This window comes from Electrophorus electricus, chromosome 18 (assembly GCF_041902795.1).
Source record: "Electrophorus electricus isolate QZ-2024a chromosome 18, ASM4190279v1, whole genome shotgun sequence".
In the NCBI taxonomy this organism is placed as follows: Eukaryota; Metazoa; Chordata; class Actinopteri; order Gymnotiformes; family Gymnotidae; genus Electrophorus; species Electrophorus electricus.
Genome location: NC_137514.1, coordinates 3,820,549 through 3,845,043, shown reverse-complemented (window position 1 = coordinate 3,845,043; position 24,495 = coordinate 3,820,549). Strand labels below are relative to the sequence as shown.

The 24,495-nt window shown below is 40.0% G+C and overlaps 1 long non-coding RNA gene across 6 annotated transcripts; it reads left to right on the top strand.

Annotated features, from left to right (window-relative positions):
- The first annotated feature begins 869 nt into the window (after positions 1 to 869).
- On the top strand, positions 870 to 13,661 carry LOC118242636 (uncharacterized). 6 transcript variants are annotated; one of them, XR_014118121.1, is made up of 8 exons: positions 4,892 to 5,017; positions 5,066 to 5,582; positions 5,734 to 5,875; positions 6,070 to 6,766; positions 7,802 to 7,871; positions 8,184 to 8,328; positions 8,420 to 8,504; positions 11,896 to 13,661. It is a non-coding gene; the product is annotated as an uncharacterized LOC118242636 (long non-coding RNA). The 6 variants fall into 6 exon arrangements; XR_014118120.1 differs by having other exon boundaries at positions 4,892 to 5,582; positions 6,070 to 6,175; positions 6,718 to 6,766; XR_014118122.1 differs by having other exon boundaries at positions 4,892 to 5,582; positions 6,070 to 6,175; positions 6,587 to 6,766.
- The last annotated feature ends 10,834 nt before the right edge of the window (positions 13,662 to 24,495 follow it).

Below are 24,495 nucleotides of genomic sequence, written 5' to 3'. Positions count from 1 at the left end.
ACACACACACACACACACACACACACTCTTTGTCACCCAGCCAATCAGACACCTCCAGTCCGTCACTCACCTGTTCTTCAACCAATCGTAGCACCCAATCACGTTTCCAATCACCCACTTACTGATCATCACACATATTACATATATTGTTTCACTCTCTTTATTTAAGCCCCTTATGCGCTAACGCTCCCTAGCAAGCCCAAACTGGCATACTCAAATAAATTATTGATAACATCGAATATTCTTAAAGTACAGTACATTGATCAACATAACATTTCTTAGGACTAATACAAGTACCTGCTTACCGATTTGCAGCCGTCTACATGCATCAGATCGCCACAAATCCCACGCTCGGGTAAATTTCCACAATGTGGCCTTTTAAAACATTATTCCGCTTTAAGATAAGTTCTTTTGTCATAGAAAGTTAAATTACCATCAAAACAACTGTGTGAGATGTTTAGATGGTTAAATGGTATACAGAGTGTTAATAAAGTTCTTTAATTCCGTGCTCACTTCTTTGCGTAAAAACACGCGTTCAGTTCCTTCGTAGGCAAACCCAAACTACGCAGCCTTTGTTTATCTCTAACTGCACGTTACTGACGTAAAAGTGTTCCTGAATAGATCAATAACCCCCCCCCTTTTTCTATTTTATATTGATTTCTATTGGCCCATTGCAGCGCCATTGTCTTGGAGTGACAGCAATTCTCTCCTATGGGTGAAGGGGGAAGGAGAAGGCATGACTAACATGTACTTCACAAATGTTTCTAGGGCAAGCGTTGTGATTGGCAGTTGTTTTATCAAATAGAGGACGCTTTGACGAAAACGAAGACCCCTCTCTTGCCTTATTTAGTCATCCGTTTAACGTTTAAAGGTCTGCGCACTGTGTACTGTCAGTGCTTCAGTGTTGTTAGCAGATAGCATAGCGCATGGGTTTGAAGCTGTTTGGCGAAACTCGTACAACCATAAGAATAATTTGATCGCCAATAGTTTTGGACATCATCGAAAGGAAGATGCTTATTTTAGCTGAAGTTTATGTGGAGTTGTTTGGGTGCTGCTAGCATGGACTAACTTCGATGTGTGCATAGCAAATCACTGGATGTTTCCATTCACTGCTGGAAAAATCGTAATCCTGCTACAAATTGTAAGTATAAATGAGAAAGTATACTATTGCTTTACAGTATTACAGCATTTACAGTATTTTCCCCAGCATTTACAGTATTAGCTACAGTATGTTCCCCTAATGATGCCAACAATGAAGCTATGTAGCTCATATTGTTGTGGAACTTACTAAAGTAACTTACTGTGATGTTTTAGCAAAAAGAAACATGCAGTCTTGATATATAGTGATTGATGACTTTGTGTGCATTTAGAGAGGTTTTCGGACACTAAGGAGAAGTCTAGGACACCTACTGTAAAACATTATGTAGCTATTTAGTCATTTCATGTATGTGCTCAAAACTTCAGTTTATTACGCAAGACCCTGGTGAATCAGGAAATGTAGAGTATGAGTGAAACTGAATCTCCAGCATCAATAGACACATTATACACCCAAAAAAATCAAAGGCATGTTATGTTTTTTTTGACATGTTCTTCTGTATTAGATGAGCTCAAATGGAAGTAAATGATGGACAAATACGCCTGGATGTGAATGGATGTCTTCTCCCAATTGTCTACTTCACTTTGAATCCTGAATGATCATTGTGCTATGTGTACAATTTCAGACGCATAGTGTTAAAATGAACAAGTACAAATCGTTCAAAAATGAGCTTTAAAATGCTTGTGCGCACAGGCAGCTCCAGTCAATGTTTCACACTGACTATTCTCTATTCTAATTAAAAATCTAGCAAGCCACAAGGACTACTTAATCCTTTTTCCCTTTTGAAATCTTTTTGCTTTATGTAACATGTTCCCCTCAGTTAATTCCTGTTTTGCCTATTAGTTACCTTTCACTCATGCCTCACTATTTTGCTCAAAAGTTCACAAAGGGTTTGGAAAATAATGTTGGATCATACAAGCACTATGTGTTGAATTCCAGTAGAACTCTTCATTTCTAATATAAATTCTAAATCTCAAAACTTAAAGGTGATGAAACACATTGATAGTAAATGGCAAACCACACTCAGTGTAATATAATTATTACAGATTATTTCCCATGAAATGTTATAGCACTGTAATGGAATAGTTGACTTGACCCAGGCCTCTTAGCACCAGTGGTCATATCACTGTAGGGCAATCTAACTAGACAAGGAACTTGAAAGTGAAGGGGGAGTAGACTCTATAGTCTACCAAACCACTCACCAAAATCTTCTTCATCATCACCCAAGATATAACAACCAAAGACTGTACACCAGACAGAAGGCTCAACACCACTGTTCAGGATGTGACACGAAATATCCAAGACTACATCCAAACACAGGACCCCAAGGATGGGCTGATGAGGGCATGTCCCAGTCAGAAGGGGGACATAGTTACCGTGAAAATAGTGGAGGTGTCATGGCAGGATTACCTACATGGAATTCAACACTGACAGGTAGCAGAAGTGGCTGACAAGACAATCTTACCAATGTCTGGAAAAGGTAGGACTGAAAGACAGTACTGTGTCACTGATCATGGTAGTAAAAATACAAGAACTAAGCATTATGTTAATTGTAACAGGGGTGCCTTACACCACACAAGATGCAGACTGTACAAAGGAGTCTCTGAGAGTAACACTAACACAAGATGCCTGCAGGGAAAGCAAATATTAAGAGACCTGACCAAGTGGCAGAGACCATGTATAGAAACATATGCAAGACATATAATCTGAACAGCTTCAAATCTGTGTGTGTTATCAAAAAGGTTGTCCCAGTGGTGACTGGGGCACTTGTGGCAGAGACACAAATGCTGGGAGGTGTGGCTCCAACTGGAATAAAACCATCAATCTCATTTCAGAAGAGCTCAAGGCTAGAATCAGTGAAAATATTCTATCAGAGGCCTCTCTCTCTCTCTCTCTCTCTCTCTCTCTCTCTCTCTCTCTCTCTCTCTCGCTCTATCTATCTATCTATCTATCTATCTATCTATCTATCTATCTATCTATCTATCTATCTATCTATCTATCTATCTATCTATATATATATATATATATATATATATATATATATATATATATATATAATATATAATGTCTGTGTGTGTGTGTGTGTGTGTGTGTGTGTGTGTGTGTGTAAATATATAGTAGCTGGACTAAGAGTGGCTGGTGTTTCAAAGCATAGTCTGGCTAACACAGGGTGTTCATCATTGGTTGAGTATTCTGTACAGAGGGAGCAGTGATGTTCCACACCAATTTCTTGTTAGGCCTTTGTAAGTCTTTCTTTGTCATCACATTATTTTCTTGTTCCTGGTTTCTTTATCTTTATCTAACAGAGAAAAATAAACTCAGAAGAAACAGCTTTGAGGTTTTAAACTTGGGAACTGTCTGTTGTGTATTAATTTTAGTGCATTCTGTTTTACTGCACTGTTCTCTCCTTTTTCCACAAATGTGCGCACACACACACACACACACACACACACACACACACATGACATGTCATGAAACAGTACAGTGTTATTCCTGTAGTTCAGGCCACTGAGAGCCTCAATCTTCACATGCAGCAAGTGCCATGGCTGCACATTCATGGAGAAAACCTTTCTGTTTATTGATCACTGCACAGTCTGTGTGTGTGTGTGTGTGTGTGTGTGTGTGTGTGTGTGTGTGTGTGTGTGTGTGTGCGTGCCATCATGAGGATTATGTCAGATTGCTGAAATCAGGAGAAATTAAACATGAGAATTTGGCTCCTAAAAAAATCTTCAATACGCCACAAACGTTTGCTGTTACTGTCCACACCAACACACCTCACAGACAATCGCAGAAAGTCTCGGAAAAGAAGAGTGTGGAAAGAGTTTTAGTAGACGGGATGATCTCCAGCGACACCATCGCATTCGTACAGAGAGAAGCCGTATCAGTGCTCAGAGTGTGGGAAGAGTATTGGTATAAGGTTGGCTGGACATGTCACTTGATCCAAAAAACGACGTTGATAAGAGGTCTTCCCAATTAGCAAACGAACTCTGTATTACGTTTCCCAGAAGCAAACCGTACACATCGTGCCGACGTCGGCTAGACGTGCTATGAGAGCACTTTTGACGATTTGGATTCGCCTTGCACAATTTCTGAACACTGAGGAAAACAATAACACTTAGATGGGTTTGTATAATATATTTGACGGAATTAACACTAAAAGCAAAATTAAATGTTACACAATACAATATCCATAATACAACAGCAGAGACGACAATGGACCACTTGGAGATTTTAATTCGCATTTCATATTTTTCTTGGAGAAGGCGCTGCACTAGACGGGAGACTCATCCCGTGCATCGCTTCTCCAAGGTCCTTATATTAAGTATACTTGTTTTTGTCCATTTTGTGAGTGTTTTCATGTGACCATGGAGAATAAAGAGCTCTTTAGCTCGACCTTGCCTCCCGCTTCCTCTGTGACGTCGCTACCCTCACAGAAATAAGCTTAAAATAAATTTTAAATAAAATAAAACTGAAACGTTTTCTGATGAGAAAGTATAGCATGAAAGTATAGATGAAGAACTATATCCAAATATCCAGTTTTTCGGGAGCTTGGAAGAACAAATCATAATCACGATTCAAACGTCCTGTGACAATATACATCAGCGGTTATGCAGCGTTTGTTTGTCACGAATGGCCACCCTCCTCACGTCCCTGATGTCACCGTTTCCCGGTCTTCCTGCGCTGCCTGGTTCCATGCCTTAGTTTCGTTTTCTCCGCCCCCGTCTGTTCCCTTATTCCACTCCTTGTTTTACTTTCCGCTGTTCCCATGTTCACCGCTATCTGTTTAGTGTCTGATTGTCTTGGTTATTTAAGCCCTGTGGGTTTGTCTTCTACGCGTTGGTAATTGTGGTAAGGGACGTCTTTCTGTTAGGTTTGCCTTCTACGTGTTGGTAATTGTGGTAAGGGACGTCTTTCTGTTAGGTTTGCCTTCTACGTGTTGGTAATTGTGGTAAGGGACGTCTTTGTTAGGTTTGCCTTCTAAGTGTTGGTAATTGTGGTAAGGGACGTCTTTCTGTCAGGTTTGCCTTATTCTTGTTTTACTGTCGTCGTCATTGCTTTTTTTTTTCCTTTTCTTTTTTTTGTGTACTTCAGCTGTGTTAGATTACCCTTAGCAACCCTTATTCTCTGTTTGTTTTACCTTTCGTGTTTCCTCATGAAATAAACCGCCTCCTGCATTTTGCATTCTACCTTTTGCCTTGTTCCTGTTGGGAGCGTAACATGAGTTCAGTTATTGGAGCCGGTCCGAACCTCCTTGGGACTCCACGCAATTCAACATTTTTGTTAGAGGTAACATGCGTCTCGACTTGGTGGCCAACCAGAGTAGTCGGCTGCAGTCGAGAGCGGAGCAGAGAGCCGCCAAACCGTATTTTACTTGCAGTACCCAACGTCAGCAGGTAGCCGTAGAGCTGTAGGTTTAATAGCGAAGACACTATGTGTAATTGATGAGAACGAGGTAGGGGTGTAGGACGGCCCCTATCTAAAATAGGTGAGTTCTCTCTGGCGTATGACCGGCCAACCGTGACAATCACATTGATCTTGTTCATAAATTTATTAATCACCACACTCACACTGAATTACGTTTTTACTATAATGAAACTTGGTGAATAGTAAAATACTGCGTTTTTATCGCCTTCCAGAAATATAAAGCAGAGTCCATGAGGTCGCACTCGCTGTACCTGCCACTAAAGTTGGACTACAGAGAACAATCTGATCTCTTCTTTTCCACATGTGATGGCGCATTGGTTTCCTTTCCCATTGGAGCCAAGTTAACTATACCGAGTAAGCTAAACTACTCTCAACCCGCACACTTTCGTTCATTTGTCCCAAAGAAAGTGAATAAACACCGCTGTCACCAACTGAGCTTCACCAGGGTTCGCCTAATAAACTTGATATTTAATGAAAAAAGAAATGGACACAGTAGAAAGAAGTGAATACAACGAACTCAGCTTTTACTTCTCCAAATATTTTTACAGCGCTTCTCCACCCCACAGGGACATTACTGAACATGAATCGTCAGTAACACAGTCTGTATAAAACTCGAAGCATCTCTGAAGCTACAAAAACAAAGACATGAGATCGGTAAGCAGGGAGATCGTGACCCCAGCGGGAATTCTGGCATTCTTAAACATTTTTTTTTCCAGTACTTGTTGCACATGCACATATCATTTATACCATTTGTCTTAATTAAAATTAAGAGATGCCTTATGTTGCTTTAAAATTTTACCTGTGTAAGTGCTGATTGTTTGCTTTCGTTTATAACTGATGTACTTCTACCTTGTCTTCAATCTAATATATCAGTGAAGAAGCTACATTAATTATAATTTACGTGAAAGACACTATTCCTGCATTGTTACCAATTTCCAGAATACTTTGTAATTTGCTGTATAATTTGTATATGTTTCTTTTAGATGAACCATGTGAATCTTACAAATCAGGAAAGAGTCTGTTGATCCTGATCATGTGCCTGTAATTACAAATCTCTTCCTCTAGATGGCAGTGTATTAAATGGTATGTGTGATGCAGAAAAGCTTAGCGCAGGAGTGAGGCTGCTGTCCAAGGTACTGATACTAACATGGTCTGTCTTGCCTCAAAATTGTGTCTTCCTGATGACATGTACACAGCCTTGGATTCTTATTCCAGCTCTCCTGAGTACAACACGCTACCAGTGAGGTACACACAATAAATCAAATTACCTTTACAGACAAAGGAAATAACTTGATCTTTACTGAAAATATACATTCAATATACCTCAAAGTTGTTTTTGTAATCCAGTTCATAATTGTAACATCATAATGGCTACAATCCTTTAAGCATGTTTTGATGCTTTTACAGGCTTTGAAGCATGATCTGATGTGTGTGGTGTAAAGCTTTGGAGTTAGTCCTATTTAAGTTACACTCCAACCCCGATTAGCGGGAAGTTTTGGAATTGGTAGCGAGAAGCCTGTGACGCATGTGGAGGAGACGCGAGTCAGACTCAACTCAGTTTTGCAGTAATATTGCCGGTTTATTCATTACGTGACAGGCTTGCTCTTGGAATCTTGTAGACAGTTCATACATGAACTGTAGAAACATCCAAAGCTGATAAACGTGTTACTAGAGAAGTAAAAAATAAGGACAAAAATAAGAATTTGGTCCAGTGATGTCCATGTACAGTACAATCCAAAAAACCTCCTCTGCGTGGCATACATACACATGCTGTAATGTAGCTGGCCCGAGTTCCACAGGGCGCAGGGCCGGATGTTTATTAACATTAAACACACATGACACAGATGGAACTCGCGCATAACACTTACAGTAAATGGTAATACAACCCAATATATTGATCATTTTATTTAGATATATATATCAAATAAATGTCATCAAAGCTATTTATAAGTTTTTATAAATGTTAAAGAATCACTTTTAAAAATGATGTATATATTTTTTTTACAATCGGGCCTTACACCTGCATCTTTTTCATTTAGTATTTGTACATGCATGTCTGAAAAACATTTGTAACATTGTTTAAAAAATATTTCTCTACAACTAAAATAAAATTACACCGAGCTAAAACATGTGATAACAGGTAAATGAAATACTATTTTTGTATCCATGACTGACAAGATTATTGTTACTAAAATATAAAATAATGTTCACCAGTCAGTTAAACAGAAGCAGAAATGTGGTGAACTCAGCTGTGTTGTGTGCTATTGTGTGTCTGCGCAGGGTTTTTTAATGATGTCACACAGAACTCCTCCTCTAACTCTTACTCTCATCACTCTGTTCATCACTCTCGGTAAGTCTGGACCCAATCACACCTTTTAAAAAGAAACTGCTCAATGATGCCTCAACATAATTACATTAATGCATCATCTTTTCATAACTGAATGCATTGTTCACATTCAATGAAGTCCATTTCCATTGGTTGCCAAATCCCCCCACATGCCCCTCTCCACCACTGCAGTGCTCACTGAGTGCTTTGTGGTTCGTGGTTTTTCTCACATTTAGGTCAGTGTTCTTTTAGGAGTAGAGGGCTGCAAGGACAGAGAAGAAGTAAGTTAGTAAGTTACGTTAACCTGTGATCTCTTATATGGATCATATTTTACAGGGGCTTCTGGAAACAAATGGACTATGAAATACAGCAAAGAGACAATATGTGCTTTAAAAGGGTCCACTGTGTTTAAGAATGGCTCTTATACACACCCAGACCATCTTACAGTGACAGAAGCCTTTTGGTATATAGACCCAGTTAAGTATGTGGAACCAGTTTCTCTGCTTGATCTTCCTGAGTATTCAGGAAGGGTCTAGTAACACTTCTCCCTCTGATTGACTAATGTGTTGAAGGAGGATGAACACCATTACTGCTACAGAATCCAAACACGCACAGAGAAATGGGTGGGTATTCCTGGAATACAGCTGAAATTTACAGGTACATTTAATCACCACATTATCCTGCTAACAACACAAGCTATCATGTCACTTTAATCTTCATGGTATCATAGTGATTTATAGTGACATATTCATGTAGCTCCATCAGAGGTTTTATTCCACTGCAACATCAGGGTTTTTCAGCTCCTGTCCTGGTCTAGAGCTGCACTGCTGGTGTTTTCTCTGCTTTGACACATCTGATGATCTCTTTGACTTGGACCTCCATGTAGACACCTCTCAAGCAGTAATAGAGGGACACACCACTGTTCTGATATGTACAACCACCTGCAGTCTGACAGTCCAACATTCATCTGGTACAAAAATGGACATCCTTTATCCTCCAGTACAAACCCACTCCACCTGCAGCCAGTCAGCAGTGAGGATGCAGGCAGTTATAGGTTTGGATGCAGGCAGTTATAGGTTTGTTGTAACAGGATATGAACATCTCCCCTCTCCTGCTCAAACTCTCATGGTCAGATGCAAGTCATTTATTTATTAAAAGCTAAATCAAATTACCTTCAGGACTATACCTAAAGTTTATGTTCATGGCAAGGGCAAAGAGATTATTATTCCTTTCCCAATACGATGCCAGTCTGATGTTACTGACCCAGAAGTGACCCACATCCTGAAATTATTGTAGTAATCTCGGATCAGATCCTTGATCTTACTGGGAACATGGTGGCGGTGAAGTGCTAGCTCAACCAGCTTGTGGTGTGGACCCATAAACATTGGTCAGGTCCAACCACAACACAACTAGGCCACCTTTGCTCTCTTGAGCCTCTCTGATGAGCTGTGTAACTACCCCTGTGTGCTCCAAACATCCAGGAATCCCACCTTTGTGTACTGAGGTATCAATAAAGTTGTTCTTGAGGAGAAACTTGGTCAGTCTTCGTGAGACTAAAAAACGCAGTCCCTTCCACACTAAATAATGAAATTGAATGAAACGGGTTGATGTTTCTCGAGTTCTCCTCTTTTGGGATCCAACTCTCAGCACACCTCCACTGGTCAGTCACTCTCCCCCTTCGCCATATCATCTTCAAGATCCTCCATAAGTGCCGGAGAATTTCAGGACAACACTTATAGACCAGGTAGGGTACACTGCTGGGGCCTGGAGTGGATGCTGAGTGACCTCTCTTAATCACTTCCTCCACCTCCTTCAGGATCGGCTCCCTCAGTTCGAACTCTGTTGTTGGGGGGCAGGGCTGATGAGAGCTTTGTTGGGCTCAAGCTCTGGCTCCCTCAACAGATCTCTCAGGGTGCTCAGGAGGAAACAATTTACTTCCTCTCTTGAATACTCTAGGTAGCCACTGTGTTTGCCTCCAAGCAGATTTTTTACCTTCTCAAAGGGATTGGCAATGAAAGTGGCTTGCTTCCTGGCTCTCTCTCTTCCCCACCTCCTATACCAGTCTGCTTTGCATATGGTCATCAGTTTCTTCCTCAGAAAATTTTGCAGTACTTCTAATGCCTGCTTCTTCTTATTAGATTTCTTGTACTGTTTATTGAGGGTTCGAAGCTCCTGGCACAGTTGATGTAGTTTTCTGGCCCTGCGATTCATGCTATAGGTGGTGGGCTTGTTGTATGGTAGTCATTATTTGAAGTCGACTGTCTGCATCTCCTTTGGCCATAGCTTGAATGATGTTGGACACGTCCTTGTTAAACTGCAGCCACACACTCTGGTTACTGGCTGGGGGCCACTTTATCCGCTGCTGTGGAACTACTCTGCTTGGAATAGGAGACACAGGAGCATGGAGGGACTTGGCTCTGTGGGGTGACTCCTGGCCGGGCTCTTCCTGTGTCTCACCAGGTTCAGGACTTGTGCGTTGCACCTTGGTCTCCTGCACCAAACATTTCATTCTGGCCTGATGAATTCTGAGGCCATGTTGGTTCTTGCACAGCTTTCCGCAAATGCATGTTACACTCGTGGCCAGTCCGTTTGCATGAGTTGTTAACCATTTATCAGTTCGATTAGAGATCTCATTCCCCCCCCAATCTCAGGATCTCCTGGGGGTATCTCTCTTCAGGGCTTTCCGTAACTTGGTGGGGTCCTTTCTCACTAAAGATACAGGCTGGGTTGCTAACCCTTCTTGTCCCGTGTGCCATCTTTCCGTGCCGTCAACTGTCTTTCCAGTAGTCACCAACATATTCTTGGTTGTCACCTAGCCTATTCCTAGGAGTCACTGGCTATGCCAGACTGTATTATGCTGAAGACAGTGGAAAATACACATGCCAATCCAGTAATGACCATAGACATGGGTCTCATTCAGTAACACTAAATGTTTTGTGTAAGTAACTGATGAAATAGTGGAGGACAGTTCAGTGACTCTGACCTGCAGCAGTGATGCCAACCCACCTGTGCAGAACTACACACCTGGTTTATAGAAGGAGGAACTTTATCTGTAGGATCTGGACAGAATTACAAAGTTCTACAGAATGGATTCTACTAGTGTGTAGCTCAGAATCCTCATGGAGCTGAGAATTAATCTACTGTGTCTGTCATAATAAAAGGTAATGAACAGATAAGTCAAATATGCTAATGATGCTGTTAATTTTTTATTATTATTATTATTATTATTATTATTATTTACCTAGCACCTATCTCCAACTCAAGGATACTTTACAGACAGATATCAGCTTTTGCAATGACTCGCAAACAGATGAGAAGCAGCAGCCAATGTGCACACAGCATATTCTCATCAGAATCTGCAGCCACCTGTGCGACTGCACGTTATGTAGGGTAGGTTAAGACCAAGACAGAGCAACAACCGTCACTGGACATACATGCACACATTCATACACATATACATATCTATATATACTTACACACTGGTCACATTCATACAGGACAATATAGAATATTTGCATATGATCAAGCCACTACCATATGAGCATCCCGATGTGTTCAGAATAGGCTCCCCCCAGTGGCCATACCCAGTGCTGCAGCCGTCCTGTGATGAGTCATGAGCTGTTAAGAGACGAGTTAGATGGTGGCTGATAAATTATGCATGACAGGTACAATCACTGGCAGTGACGGTACACATGAGTAAGAATCCATTAGTTTCTCCATTATTATAACTATATGTTTATAAACCATAACTATAACTATATAGTTATACCATTAGAACTGACAAACAGAATGACTGGCAGTTGCTATATTAGTATGAAGTTACTTAGGAAAAAATGTGCTAGAATGTAGTGTATTAGTGAGGAGGATTATTGATCTATTTAAATGCATGACTGCCAGTGTGTGTATGCGTGTCCATGTTTGTATGTGTGTCTATGTATGCATCATTGTGTGATTTGTATGTGTTTATGTATGCATCAGTATGTGGTTTGTATGTGTGTTCAAATTCTGCTGCAGCACACTTTCATTTGTACTCTCATTCTTCTTGCAGACACTGAGAAAACAATACAGAGACCATCGCCATCGTAATAAAGTCTACAGGAAACGTATGTATGTGTCTGTGTGCCTGTGTGTGTGTGAGAGAGAGAGAGAGAGATTGTTGGGTGAAATGGCTGAAGGTATGACAACCATATTTTATTGCCTGGATCTGGGTCAAAATGTAAAATTCCACATTTTTCAGTCAGGACTTTGGAATAACACAAATATCTAATTTTAATAACACAAATATCTCATTTTGAGGATTTGCCATATTGCTGTTTCGGTTGTAGAAATTTTAAAATGTATTTCCTTACCTCATACCGATGTAATTAAACATGGTTATTTGAAGATTTTTAGATTTGCATGAATAAATGTAAGATGCCCTGACCTTTTATGAAAGTAATCTGTTTTCTTTTTTTTTTGTGCATATATGTCTATGTAAGTTTTTTTAGGCTTATGACCTGGGATTATACTGAACTTCGATTTGGGTGTCATTGTCTCGCCACTCTCATGTGTTCACTGTTGACTGAAGTTGTAGAGTTGTTTCTCATAGCCTGTGGTACCAGTATGAATGTTCTCATCATCTAGCTCAGTGTCAGCTTCTGGAGTCTGATTCTGGCTCACTGAGTTCTGGTTTCCAAATTGATCCCCCTTATAGTCAAACAAACTGTGGACAGATAACAGAGAACTTTTTAAAACACTAGGGTTAGAAACTTCATTTGGGGATCAGTATTTCTCAAAGCCAATTATTTATAAACTAAATGAAGACATAATAACATTCTTCATATATCATGATATTTTTAATCCCCTCATCACTCACCTGTCTTCTTCCTGAATGACACCAGGACATCAACCAAAGGCTCTAAAAGGGGGTGGGTACATACTGGATAAAAGAAAACAGGTCAATGAAAAAGATTCAGATATTCTGTTTTCATTCATTTTTTTGATTTTATACAGTGAATTTAACAAAATATATTGTCTAAAATCAGCTTTACAGTACACAGGTCTAGACCACACATGGGGTGTAAGAAAGTTACCTCAGGATTACCAAACTGAAGAGCTAAACTGTGTCTCTTGGGTCAAGGCTAGAGAGTAATGCTCACACAAACACATGAAGTATAGAAATGTGAAAACCACATTACATAATAAAATGTAATAAATGAATGTGTCATTAAGATCATACAGACTTAGGGTATAAGAAATCTATAAAAATGTGCCTGCAGTCTAGATGTCCAAGCAAATGTGTGTGATTTTACTGACAGTCTTACCCTTGTAATGTAAGGACAAAAACATAAGCATCCAAACCACAGACGTCATCAACAACACACAGTGAGACAGTGAGATGAAGCTGCCAAACTGTCAAAAGAAACACATGTCTTCTTTTACTTTTTTTCCTTAGTCACTGTTTTCAGTGTTTTTTTTTCTGTTCCACAACAGAATGAAACTGAATGTGTTAATGAGTCTTGCAGTGCAACCTCCATGCACACAATACACTGGCCTGCTACCTCTTTCTTCACACAGCTTCCTGAACAAAACCATAGCAGGTTGTCCTCTGAGGCAGTTGAAAGAATGACTGACATATTCTACATGTTTTTTTTGTTTGTTTGTTTTGTTTTGTTTTTACTCTGTAACCATGGTGACAAAAACCACATCTGAGGCCTGTTGTTTTACATTACATTATGTGTCTGTTTGTAAGTGCATGTGTGGGAGGTTGTGCATATGAGTTCTGGGGTTCTGAATGTTCTTAAACTGGGAAAATAAAATAGTAGAACATTCTTACCAGAGTTTTGGTCATCACATACCTGATATACTAATGTGAACAGAAACTAAGAGATGAAACGTCAGTCCAGAGAAATTTACTAGTTGAATGGTTATTTACAGAATACAGCATGTGTATGTTTGTGTGTGTGTACCTGTAGCATTGGTGGTGACAGATATTGAAATGTTTCTCACAAAACTGATTGTGGTTGGAGAAGGAGACTGAGAGGTTGAAGTAGCAAAGGTTTGTGGTGCTGTCCTAGAGAGAGAGAGAGAGAGAGAGAGGAGAAGTATGAAAAGACACTTCTGTAATTATTTATCAGGGTTTGTATCATCAGCCATTGTTAAAATGGTAGTTTCATCTTTATAAACTAAATGATCTCTATAATGTTAAAAGCTTACCATCTAAAACTTTAAGGATGACATCATTGTGTGTTAACAAAAATTATGTCCACCCCACACCAGTATTTACCAGAGTCTGCCCTCTCCAGTCGAGTGATAGTCACAGTGAAGTCTGTCCCTTCATCCATCAGGCTGTATCTCCCATTGGATGGCTTATCTGAGTCGACGACCTCCTATTACCTTGAGCCCACTTATGAATACACTTAAATGTGTTTGTCACTGCTTTGCTTCAAACACTGTAAGCTTCTGAAGGGGAGGAACAACTTACCTGAGAGAAAGAGACAGATACCAAGATGAATAATCTTCATCATTGTCTATAATATTTATTTGACAACTTTGTCCCCAGAGCTCTGACAGCCTCCTGCAGACCTGCTACAGCTCCTGACTGAAATGTGTGAAAGCAGAGCCATTGTGAGACATGATGAGACATGATGAGATGTGATGAGAAGCATCTTATCAGTTTTCAAACTCTCCACACATCATAAAAACCACACCCACACCCATCAACCCACCCATACATAGACACACACACACCCACACACACTCACCCTTAGGGGGTTTATAAGCACAGGTTTATTTCGCCATCTGCTGGACAAAAACTGGTTTGGCAGTTCGAAGACTTTATAGAACATAAATCTGAAAGTTGTTAACATTTTGTTGTCCTTGTTATTTCTTGCACTACATTACTTACATACGTGGTTTTTCTTTGCTGTCTGAGGTACTCACTAAGCACTTCTTCACTTGGGGCCAACATCCTGGTGTACTGGATCTTGATTGTTTCATCTTGGATAGTGACTCTGACACTCACTAGTCCTCAGCCTCTTTCCCCTTAGTGTATAGTCTCAGAGTGATGGATTTGGACTGAAACCCTCTGTGCATTGTGAGGAGTTTCCTTGTTTTGATGTCAGTGGCTTTTATCTCCTCATTAGGCCAGCTAATTATGCCAGCGGGGTGTCTGATGACTGGTAGATCATCGGTGTTCATAGCTCAGATCTTGTTCCTCCCATTCAGCTGACTTCTCAGGACTGGCCTCACTCATACGTCCACACTTATCAGATCTGTATGACATTCCGATGTCGCTGTTGTATATCCTGAGATGTATTAGTGAGTCAATGTCTCTTTCACTTCTGGCATACAGCTTGATATCATCCATGTAGAGGTGGCTCTTGTTGATAATTTTACTAATTATTTAATAATAATTTTCTATAGCAGTCACTTGATGGTACCTCATGTTATTGGGAGTTTATCAGCTGGTACTTGGATGGAATTGTGCTCTTTCTGGGGGCTCTTCAGGATCACGAGTGTTTGGCCTTCACTTAATCATTCAGGGTGGGTTCCATCCCTAAGCAACTGATTCACACACACACACACACACACACACACACACACACACACACACACACACACACACACACACACACACACACACACACACACACACACTTGCAGTCACATTAAATTGTGCTTAAAAGCCAAAACTATAGCCACTATGATGTTACAATTATGAATTGGATTACAAAAACAACCATGTTTTTAGTTATATCAAATATATATTTTCAGTAAATATCAAGTTCTTTACTTTGTTTGTAAAAGTAATTGGATTTATTATATTTATTAATAATTTTACTAAAGTAAAAGTAATCTAAGTCACATTTAAACATCAGCCACCATCAGTAACATCAGCCACCATCACGACTAAACTTGTCATTGTCTACCATTTTTTATAAATGATGTGAGTAGATTTATTAGAATAGCTCCTCCCTTTCCATTGTGCATTGCATTATGGGACAATAGTGTCCTTCCAAACCATACACAAAAATGACTCGTTCTATGCAATTGGGATGCATCCATTAGAACCATCCAACTGTTAGAGACAGACACTTGTAATGACAGCCTGCTCAAAACTACTTTGAAACATATTGTGTCAGCCAGCTTGAGTTGCGTAATTTGATTTGATTTTATTACAGTAGTGGAACTGACATGACTGATCATGAGTTACTGATCCTTATATTCTGAATTGCTCCTAATTTTCTGAAAATTGGTGGGGCGGGGGGTTACATAATGAGATATTTCAATTAAACTCTCAGTACTCACATTTAAACAGCAGTGAAACTGTTCTGCCAGTAAGTTTAAGCAATTAATTATTTTCCCACCAGAGGGTGCAAGGATGCATTCTTCAAGAGAAGAACGTTTGATTATCATCTCCCTGATAACGCAGGCTGCCCATCTACATCCTGTTTACATTTGGTTTGAAAAACGGACCCATAAATTGAAGAGTAGGGATACACTGGTTACCAAATCCCCCCACATCCCCCACACCACTGCTACAGAGCTTGCTGAGGGCTTTGTGGTTTTTCTCAAGTTTAGGGCAGTCTTAGATTAAGAGCACACTGTAGTAAGATTAAAATTCACAACCCCACTATAACTACAAAGTGCAGATATATTTTTGTTTGTTTTTCTCTTTACTCAACCTCATATATTATGTGACTGAGCGTTAAGTTGTTCAGAGTCACTAGTGTCCACTTCTCCCCAAGCTCCTCCCCCACCCTGCTACAAGCTCTTCTCACTTTGTGGTTTAGATCAGAATCAGCTCATAGTTCTGCAGTAGCTGCTGGAGTTAGAGAGGAGAGAAGTGAAGCTATAAGATAACTCCCACTCTCTTATGGGGCCCAGACTCCTCTAATGACCTCTTTCATGCATCATATGTTTCAGGAGCTTTTGGAACAGAATGGAGTGTGAAGTACAACCCAACTAAAATATGTGTTTTAAAGGGGTCCACAATGTTTATCAATGGCAGTTACACATACCCAGCAGGGCTTGATGTGAAAGAGGAATTTTGGGTCACAGAGCATTTCAATTCACAAGAGGACAAGCCTGTATATTGCAGACCCACTAATGACTCAGGAAGGGTCCAGTGTTATGTAGATAAACAGCAACACTTCTCCCTCAAACTGATCAATATAACGAAGGAGGATGAACATGCCTATCACTTCAGAATCAAAACAAATGTAAGTGATCAAAAATGGCTGGGAGATCCTGACAATCTAAATAATTAATACATCTAAATAAAAATCTAAATCATTTATTTGTTCATTCAATTTTTATCTAGTCCATTAATTTTAATCTAGTTAAAATACTTGAATGCAGTTTCCTCAAAAGCATCATGATGTTTATATCTTGTTCACGATGTGTACTCAGGGATTCTCACTCTAGCAATCTGGACTACAATGAAAATAGAGCAAAATAATGTAAGGTGATCTTGAACTCAGGTGATGATGCCAACGGCCTGCTGGGTGAGCAACCACGCTCTCATGATGGACCCGTGTGCAGAACAGTTAGCTCGTGGAACAGGTAAACAAGAAAAGTAAATAACCAAAAGGCAGGGAGTCGAACCCCAGCCATTTTTTTGCGAGGTGAACGAGCTCCCGCTAGACTGCAGCGGCCATAAAACAACCTGCCCGTATATCGCTCTTCAAAGGAACAGAGGACGACAAAACTAGAGGGAAAAAAAAACTAAACACCACACCGAGTTTTGGAAAATGCAGAACCAAGCACACCATGGGAAGGATGGCAGCCCCAATGCCCTGGGGAAAACCAAACTAAAACTTCCTAAACAAAACCAGAGAACAAGGAGTTGTAATGGCTAAGGGGAGCTTTGGAAGAGAGACAGATTTGAGAAGGAAAACTGGAGAAGGGACAGAACATGTAAAAACACAAACACCCTCACAACAGAAGGGCTTACAGACCTCAATACTCAAAGGTACCAGCTAGGCACTTGGCTCAGAACTTTGGCAAAGACCCAGCACTGAGTGACTGGCTCACTGGGCTTATATAGACCTAGCCCAGCTGTTGGGCGTTTAGCCTGATTAGTGGTGTGCCTGACTCGAGACCTCCCACTGGTGGTCGGAGGGGACCTCGGCCTGGCACCGATCCTTACAAATAAGGTTACGAAACAACAAAAACTCCATCATGTAGGGATTAGATCCACACCACCAGCACCTATAAGACTGACACCTCTATGTCAGGTACAAAAACCAATTACTCTAATCTCCTTATCATGGACTTATTAGTTAATAGCTGATGGCTTATTGAAAGACACTCTGACCTGCTACTTACATTAAAAAAAGGAGCATTTCCAGCAATGGAGAAAGAGTCTGGCTTGCATATTTACCCTTGTAAAAAACACAAACATGCAAAAAAAAAAAACAGGGTTCCATTGGCTCAGGTCTTGCAACAATAGAACAAAATACAAGGGTCTTGTGTGGAGTATCCATTAGTTCTGTTGGAGTTAATGGGCTGCCCATCTCCTGCCCACAAAACCTTCCCTCAGTGTGTTACATGTGTCAGCGACTGTGGAATACGCTTTCACCATCCATTTGTGATCATTTCCAATTTACATTTTAATCTTCTGGGTTGTGACATAATGTCTAAATTAAACATGATAATCATGGGTCATAATATAATGACCTCTCTGGATAATGATCTTTCTATTTGTGATTCTACTTACACCTGCAGTCAGTTCTGCCTTCTCTGTGAGTTGAATACCAAGATCAAGTGGGTACAGGGTCTAGCTGGCACCTACACCCCCCATGTCATGTAGGCAATACCTGCTCTTGCCTGAAAAGGAGGACAGTGTCAACATCATGGACTTTCTGCTGTCAGAGGAGTTCTGAAACCTATTGTGCCCCCTTACAATACTCTAATCAATCCAGTTTGCAACCAGATTGGAGGAGGTGGCATTTCACACAAGATTTGAGAAAGGTCAATGATCTTGTCATCCCTCGCTTGTACTGGACGTCTCTTCTATAATAAATATAATTACACACACACACACACACACACACACACACACACACACACACACACACCACCATGGTTGATGTTTGTTCTGATTTCACTAGCATCCCTGTGCATGTAGACACAGCCCATTTTTGCACTTACATTTAGGAATAAAAAAATTGTCTTGCACTAGCATGGACTCAGACTAGGTTGATGGGGCTTACAGACCTGGGGGATTATGGCACCAGGTCTTCCTGTGTGCTCACACTCTGTGGTTGCTGCTGCTGCTGCTCAGAAAATACTAGTCATCAGATCACCAAGCAGCCACACAACATGACAGCTCAGAGGTGTAGTGGCTATGAAACATTTTGACATGAACTCGTAGTTTGATTGTTAAACACTCTTCTCTGCAGGGCTCTTCAGCCTTCATGCTGCATCAAACGCTGTCTCTCCTAAATTCAGCTTGGACACTGGAGGAACACAGTGGTTTGCTCTTATTCATGCATGTTATTCATCTGTTCAAGGATAAGCCCCTCACTATGTACACACACAGTCGACATGCATGTGGTGTCTCCCATGATTTCTGATGGATTTGGCCACAGAACCGGTTTAGGGCAGTAGAGGGAAAGATCATATCACATTCCACTCTCATTGCAGCCTGACTGCAAGCTTCCCAGTCATTTAGCAGTTATCAAAGTAACAGGATATGACACCCCAACCATAAGCAACGAAGCAGAGCGTTACTAGCTGATTCAGCAGAAAAATATTATTATGATGATTGATCAATTTTCTAAATGGCCTGAGGTATTCCTGAGTGCAAAGGAAAATGTGAGAACAATAGTAAGAGTTGTGGCAAGAGATATAATACCTATGTATGGAATACTGCCTTCTAACAACAGTGATAAGGGCCCAGCATTCACATCAAGAGTCACTCAGCAGCTCTGCAAATATCTGTGCGTATATATCTATGATCGACTGGTTGTTTCACATCCTCTACTGGCCTCAGTCATGAAAATGTCTCCTTTCAAAGTTTTGATGGGAAGACCATTTCCCATGTTGTGGGTAAAGGGCCAACCAGGCCCCATGCTAGCTGGTAATTTACACACAATTATCTCTGATTGTACTGTAGCACTCCTTGAAATTCTCACCAGATGGCAAAGTGCTAATCGAATGTTTGCTTCCTAGGAGATTTGTTGAGGCTCACTACACACAATCCGCTACTGTTATTCATTAATGTTCATTCATTAAAGTTCATTAATGCCTATTTTTATCTATGATTCACATTCTCACTTCATGTAAATGCATTTGAGTTTAATTAAGATGATTACTGAGAGTTGTTAAATTGATTAAGGGTTACTCTGATATATTAATTGTACTACACAATTTGTTTCTCTCTTATTTTTTAACAAATTCAAGACAGTTTCATGACAGTTTCATAATCGAATGTTTGCTTCCTAGGAGATTTGTTGAGGCTCACTACACACAATCCACTACTGTTATTGTGATAATCCAAACAGCTGTACTGACTGATGCTCAGCCTCAGTTGATATATGCTAGTAGATTAAAGAGGCCCCCAGTTAGGGTGTACTATTGTCTCTATGTGTGTTTTGTTGTATGTCTGTATGCAGGTAATCCATGGTGAATCTTATTATGCTGATGCTCAGACTGAAGGGCCTCCTATGGTGCAAAGGGAACATCGTGTGTGCCTTGTCCCTGGAAATAGCTGTAAATGTGACACAGCACCAGTACTGTGTGGTGTGCCTCTCCCTGTCCAGCAGATGGAAAAACACCCCAATGTACCTAACTGTTGTTAAATGGGTCATATCCGCATATGGAGTCACCCTTCTGCTAGAACTCCATCCCCCATTCTGCTGTTCCTGGGAAAGTCACACTGTCACCACACCATCAGTGTCATTTCACTTAACAACACGAGGATGTCAGAGTTGTTCGATGTAAACTACGGGCGTTTGGACTGGCTCCTGTTTGGACTGGCTCCTGGCTCCTGTTAGATAGCTGTGTACTCAATACCTCATGTTTCTAATTAACTTGGCTTGTTATTACTACTAACAAAGGATGATTGGGCAGTGGTAGCTCAGTGGTTCAGGTACTTCATTTGTAAACAGAAGGTTGCTGGTTTAAGCCCCACCGCTGCCAAGTTGACACTGCTGGGGCTCCTGAGTAAATCCCTTAACCCTCAAGTTGTACTCAGTCATAATTGTAAGTCACTTTGTATAAAAGTGTCAGCTAATTGTAACTGATTTAATAAATGGCAAAGGTGATTTCATATTTTTGTAAATAATCTGCATATCACTTCCAGGAGAAATGAATATTTGCCACATGTAAAAGGTGTGGTCAGACCTGGAAATTCCTCCAGATAAACTGGCCTTGACTGGAATTTTTTGCCTTTTTATTCTCTGTTGTTATTCTGCTACAGTAAAAGGCAGCAAAGTAAGAATAAAATGTATCTGTTTTCTCTCTAAAAGTAAGAGTAAAATGTAAAGCAAAGTAAGAATAAAAATAAAGAATAAAGAATAAAAGAATATTAAGAATAAGAATAAAAGAGTAAGAATAAAGCAAAGTAAGAATAAAATGTATCTGTTTTCTCTCTATGCATGCTTGCAAGTATAAGAAATAATGCTGACCTATGTCCACATATTCTGCTACCATGTAACTTCTTCATTTGATGCCTGCTTTGCTTGCCAAAGACCACCTTTGCCTTTGTTATTGTTCTTCCTCTTTTTTCCCTGTGCTTGCTCTTCTTGTCAAACACAGGCAGTCTATAAATTACACATGCTATCTAACTACAAACTGACTCTGTGTCTCACTGCTGCTCAGACGCTCTCTTCAGGTGCCTGAGGTTCACAATCTGGATGCAACCAGATTCCTCACTAAGAACTGACCAACCAAATACTTAACATCATATATACACTGTGCCAGTTAAAACACTCAGATGTAGTTCCCCCAAAAAGGACGTGTTCTCAGAGATTCTCACTCTAGAACTAAATTAAATTTTGACAGCGTCATGTTACGTCAGGACTGACCAACCAATCTGAATGGACTTACACACATAAACAAGGATGTTAGAGTATGACAGAAAGAGGAGTGTGCAGAGCTACTCGTTTGCAGCTTTTTAATAAAATATTCAAAAACTGAGAAAATGCCCTTAGATTTCATTACGATGCTTTTGAGGAAACTGCATTAAAATAAATGGACTAAATGAATGATTGAATGAATGAATGAATGAATGAATATAGTATTAAAATAGTTTAACTACAAATGTGGAACACAAAACTGATTGAAGAAACCCACATGTCCACACTGATGGTTCAGCAGAAAGATGCTCGTGGGTAGACTTTGTTTGAGTAGAAAAGTGTGCTTATTACTTCAGTGATCCTATTGATAGATTAGGTGCAGCATTATTTATAATAATCTAATAAATTCAAAAATTCACTTTTTACATTCTGTGAAGCAGAGAATTAACATACAAATCAGAAACAGTGTGTGTGTATGTATGTGTGTGTGTGTGTGTGTGTGTGTGTGTGTGTGTGGGAGAGAGTTCATGATAGTTGACCTGGTGTATGACTTTCAGTTTTCACTTTAGTCTTGTCTGCTCTAATAGTTAGTCTGCAGTTGTACATTTGTATATATTCAACTTTTTGTTGAGTGGTCATTGGTAAGTAGGGAGTGACTGCCATTTTGTTTTGGGGTGTGGTTTGATCAGTTTTCCACTTAGGGAGTAAATGTAGTTTTGTGTGTATTTTCTTTTGTGTAGATTTAGTGAGTGGCTTTTTTTTTTCCAGTGTGAATTTATTTCTTACTTTGGCCTGGGTCACTCCTGATGTTATATTAGTGTCAGACCGTCTCCTGTACACTACACTGGCTGTCATTGAACTACTTTGGTCTGTTGGAATCTGATTTAATTTCCACTACAGACTTGTTTAGACTTTTTTTTTTATTTGGGTCACACTTCTCATTATGGCCTGGAGCCTCGACGAGATCGTAACAAAGTGTAATTTAACATAATACATTTCACTTAATTTTACCTTCTTAAACTTTCCCGCTTCTTCACTAAAACTATTGAGAGGAACTACAATCCCACAGAGGCCGACTCCAACAACTATAGGCAATATGTTGAAGTGGCCTGGTGAGAAACACAGACACATATACAGTATAGCAATTATAGTTTGTAAATATGAATGAATGTGAGTAAATGAATGTCGACTGATGAATGAATGTGAACAATTAAAACATAACTGCCTGTGTGTGTCACCCTTTAAAGTGGCATGTGCTGAAGCTGATTTTAGTATCCTATGTTCATACTGAACCACACAGCAGAACCAGATCCTGGAGCTGTTGATGATGTAACTCTGTCCAGATCCTACAGGTGAGGTTCCTCCTTCTTTATATCTGGTGTAGTTCTGCACAGGTGGGGTGGCATTGTTGCAAGTCAGAGTCACTTCACTATTTCACAGATGGATAAAAAGACATTATTTGGAGGATCTAATACCCACAAAAGGAGAGAATGTGAAGAAATGAATATAGCATATTCTGCCTGAAAGGAGGAACAGGCAGACTACAGTTATGGTAAACATCAACCAGTGATACAAAACCATGTAGTTACAGCTGTGTAGTGTCTATATAAACGTTCATTAGCTGACTTGTATTTGAACTTGCATCATCCACATTTCTAAGAACTGATTTTGGAGATGATGTATGGTTGTGCTACCATTACTAATGTTTTCACCTTAAATCAGGCATAAATAACACCATGTAAAGAACAAATTTGATAATAAAATGTCTCAAATTAAAGATATTCTATTGTGACATCATGAAACAAGAGCAATGTGCAAGTGAGGAGCATAATTGTTTAATTCCCAAATGCAACCAAAGACAGAAAATACATTTTCAAAGTAACTTACTAAGCAGAGCCTTTAACTTGTGACAAGGGACCATAAGTACAAAGCACTGAACTCAGGCACCTGTGGGGTTTAAATAGGGTGCAGATAAATGAGGTCTAGGTCTAGGTGATTATTCAAGTAAACAGGTGATTTGGATTGGGGAAGTGAATGTGTGCAGTGATTGGTGGATGTGGTCTGTAAGGGCTGCCTGTGTACCAGCGAGGGTCTGACATCTATACATGTTGAAGATTTAGTGACTCTTTCGTGTTTCATTGTGTGTTTTACATTTTAACTGTGAAATTCATTTAGTAATAGTTTATATTATATAATCAAACAATGTAAAGCTTTCATTAAGCTGTCATATATTTTGGTGCTATGATGTTTAACAACAGCTATTAGCTAATAAGTCCATGATAAAGAGTTTAAAGGAATTATTTTTTGTCAGTCTTATAGGTGCTGGTAGTGTGGATCTAATCCCTACATGATGGAGTTTTTGTTGTTTTGTAACCTTATTTGTAAGGTTCGGTGCCAGGCCGAGGCTCCTTCCAACCACCAGAGGGAGGTCTCGAGTCAGGCACAACACTAATCAGGCTTAACGGCCAAGAGCTGGGCTAAGTCTATATAAGCCCAGTGAGCCAGTCACTCAGTGCTGGGTCTTTGCCAAAGTTCTGAGCCAAGTTCTGGGTATTGAGGTATGTGAGCCCTTGTGTGACACCTCACTTCTGTGCTGCGAGGGTGTCTGTGTTTTTACACGTCTCCTGCCTTCTGCAGTTTTC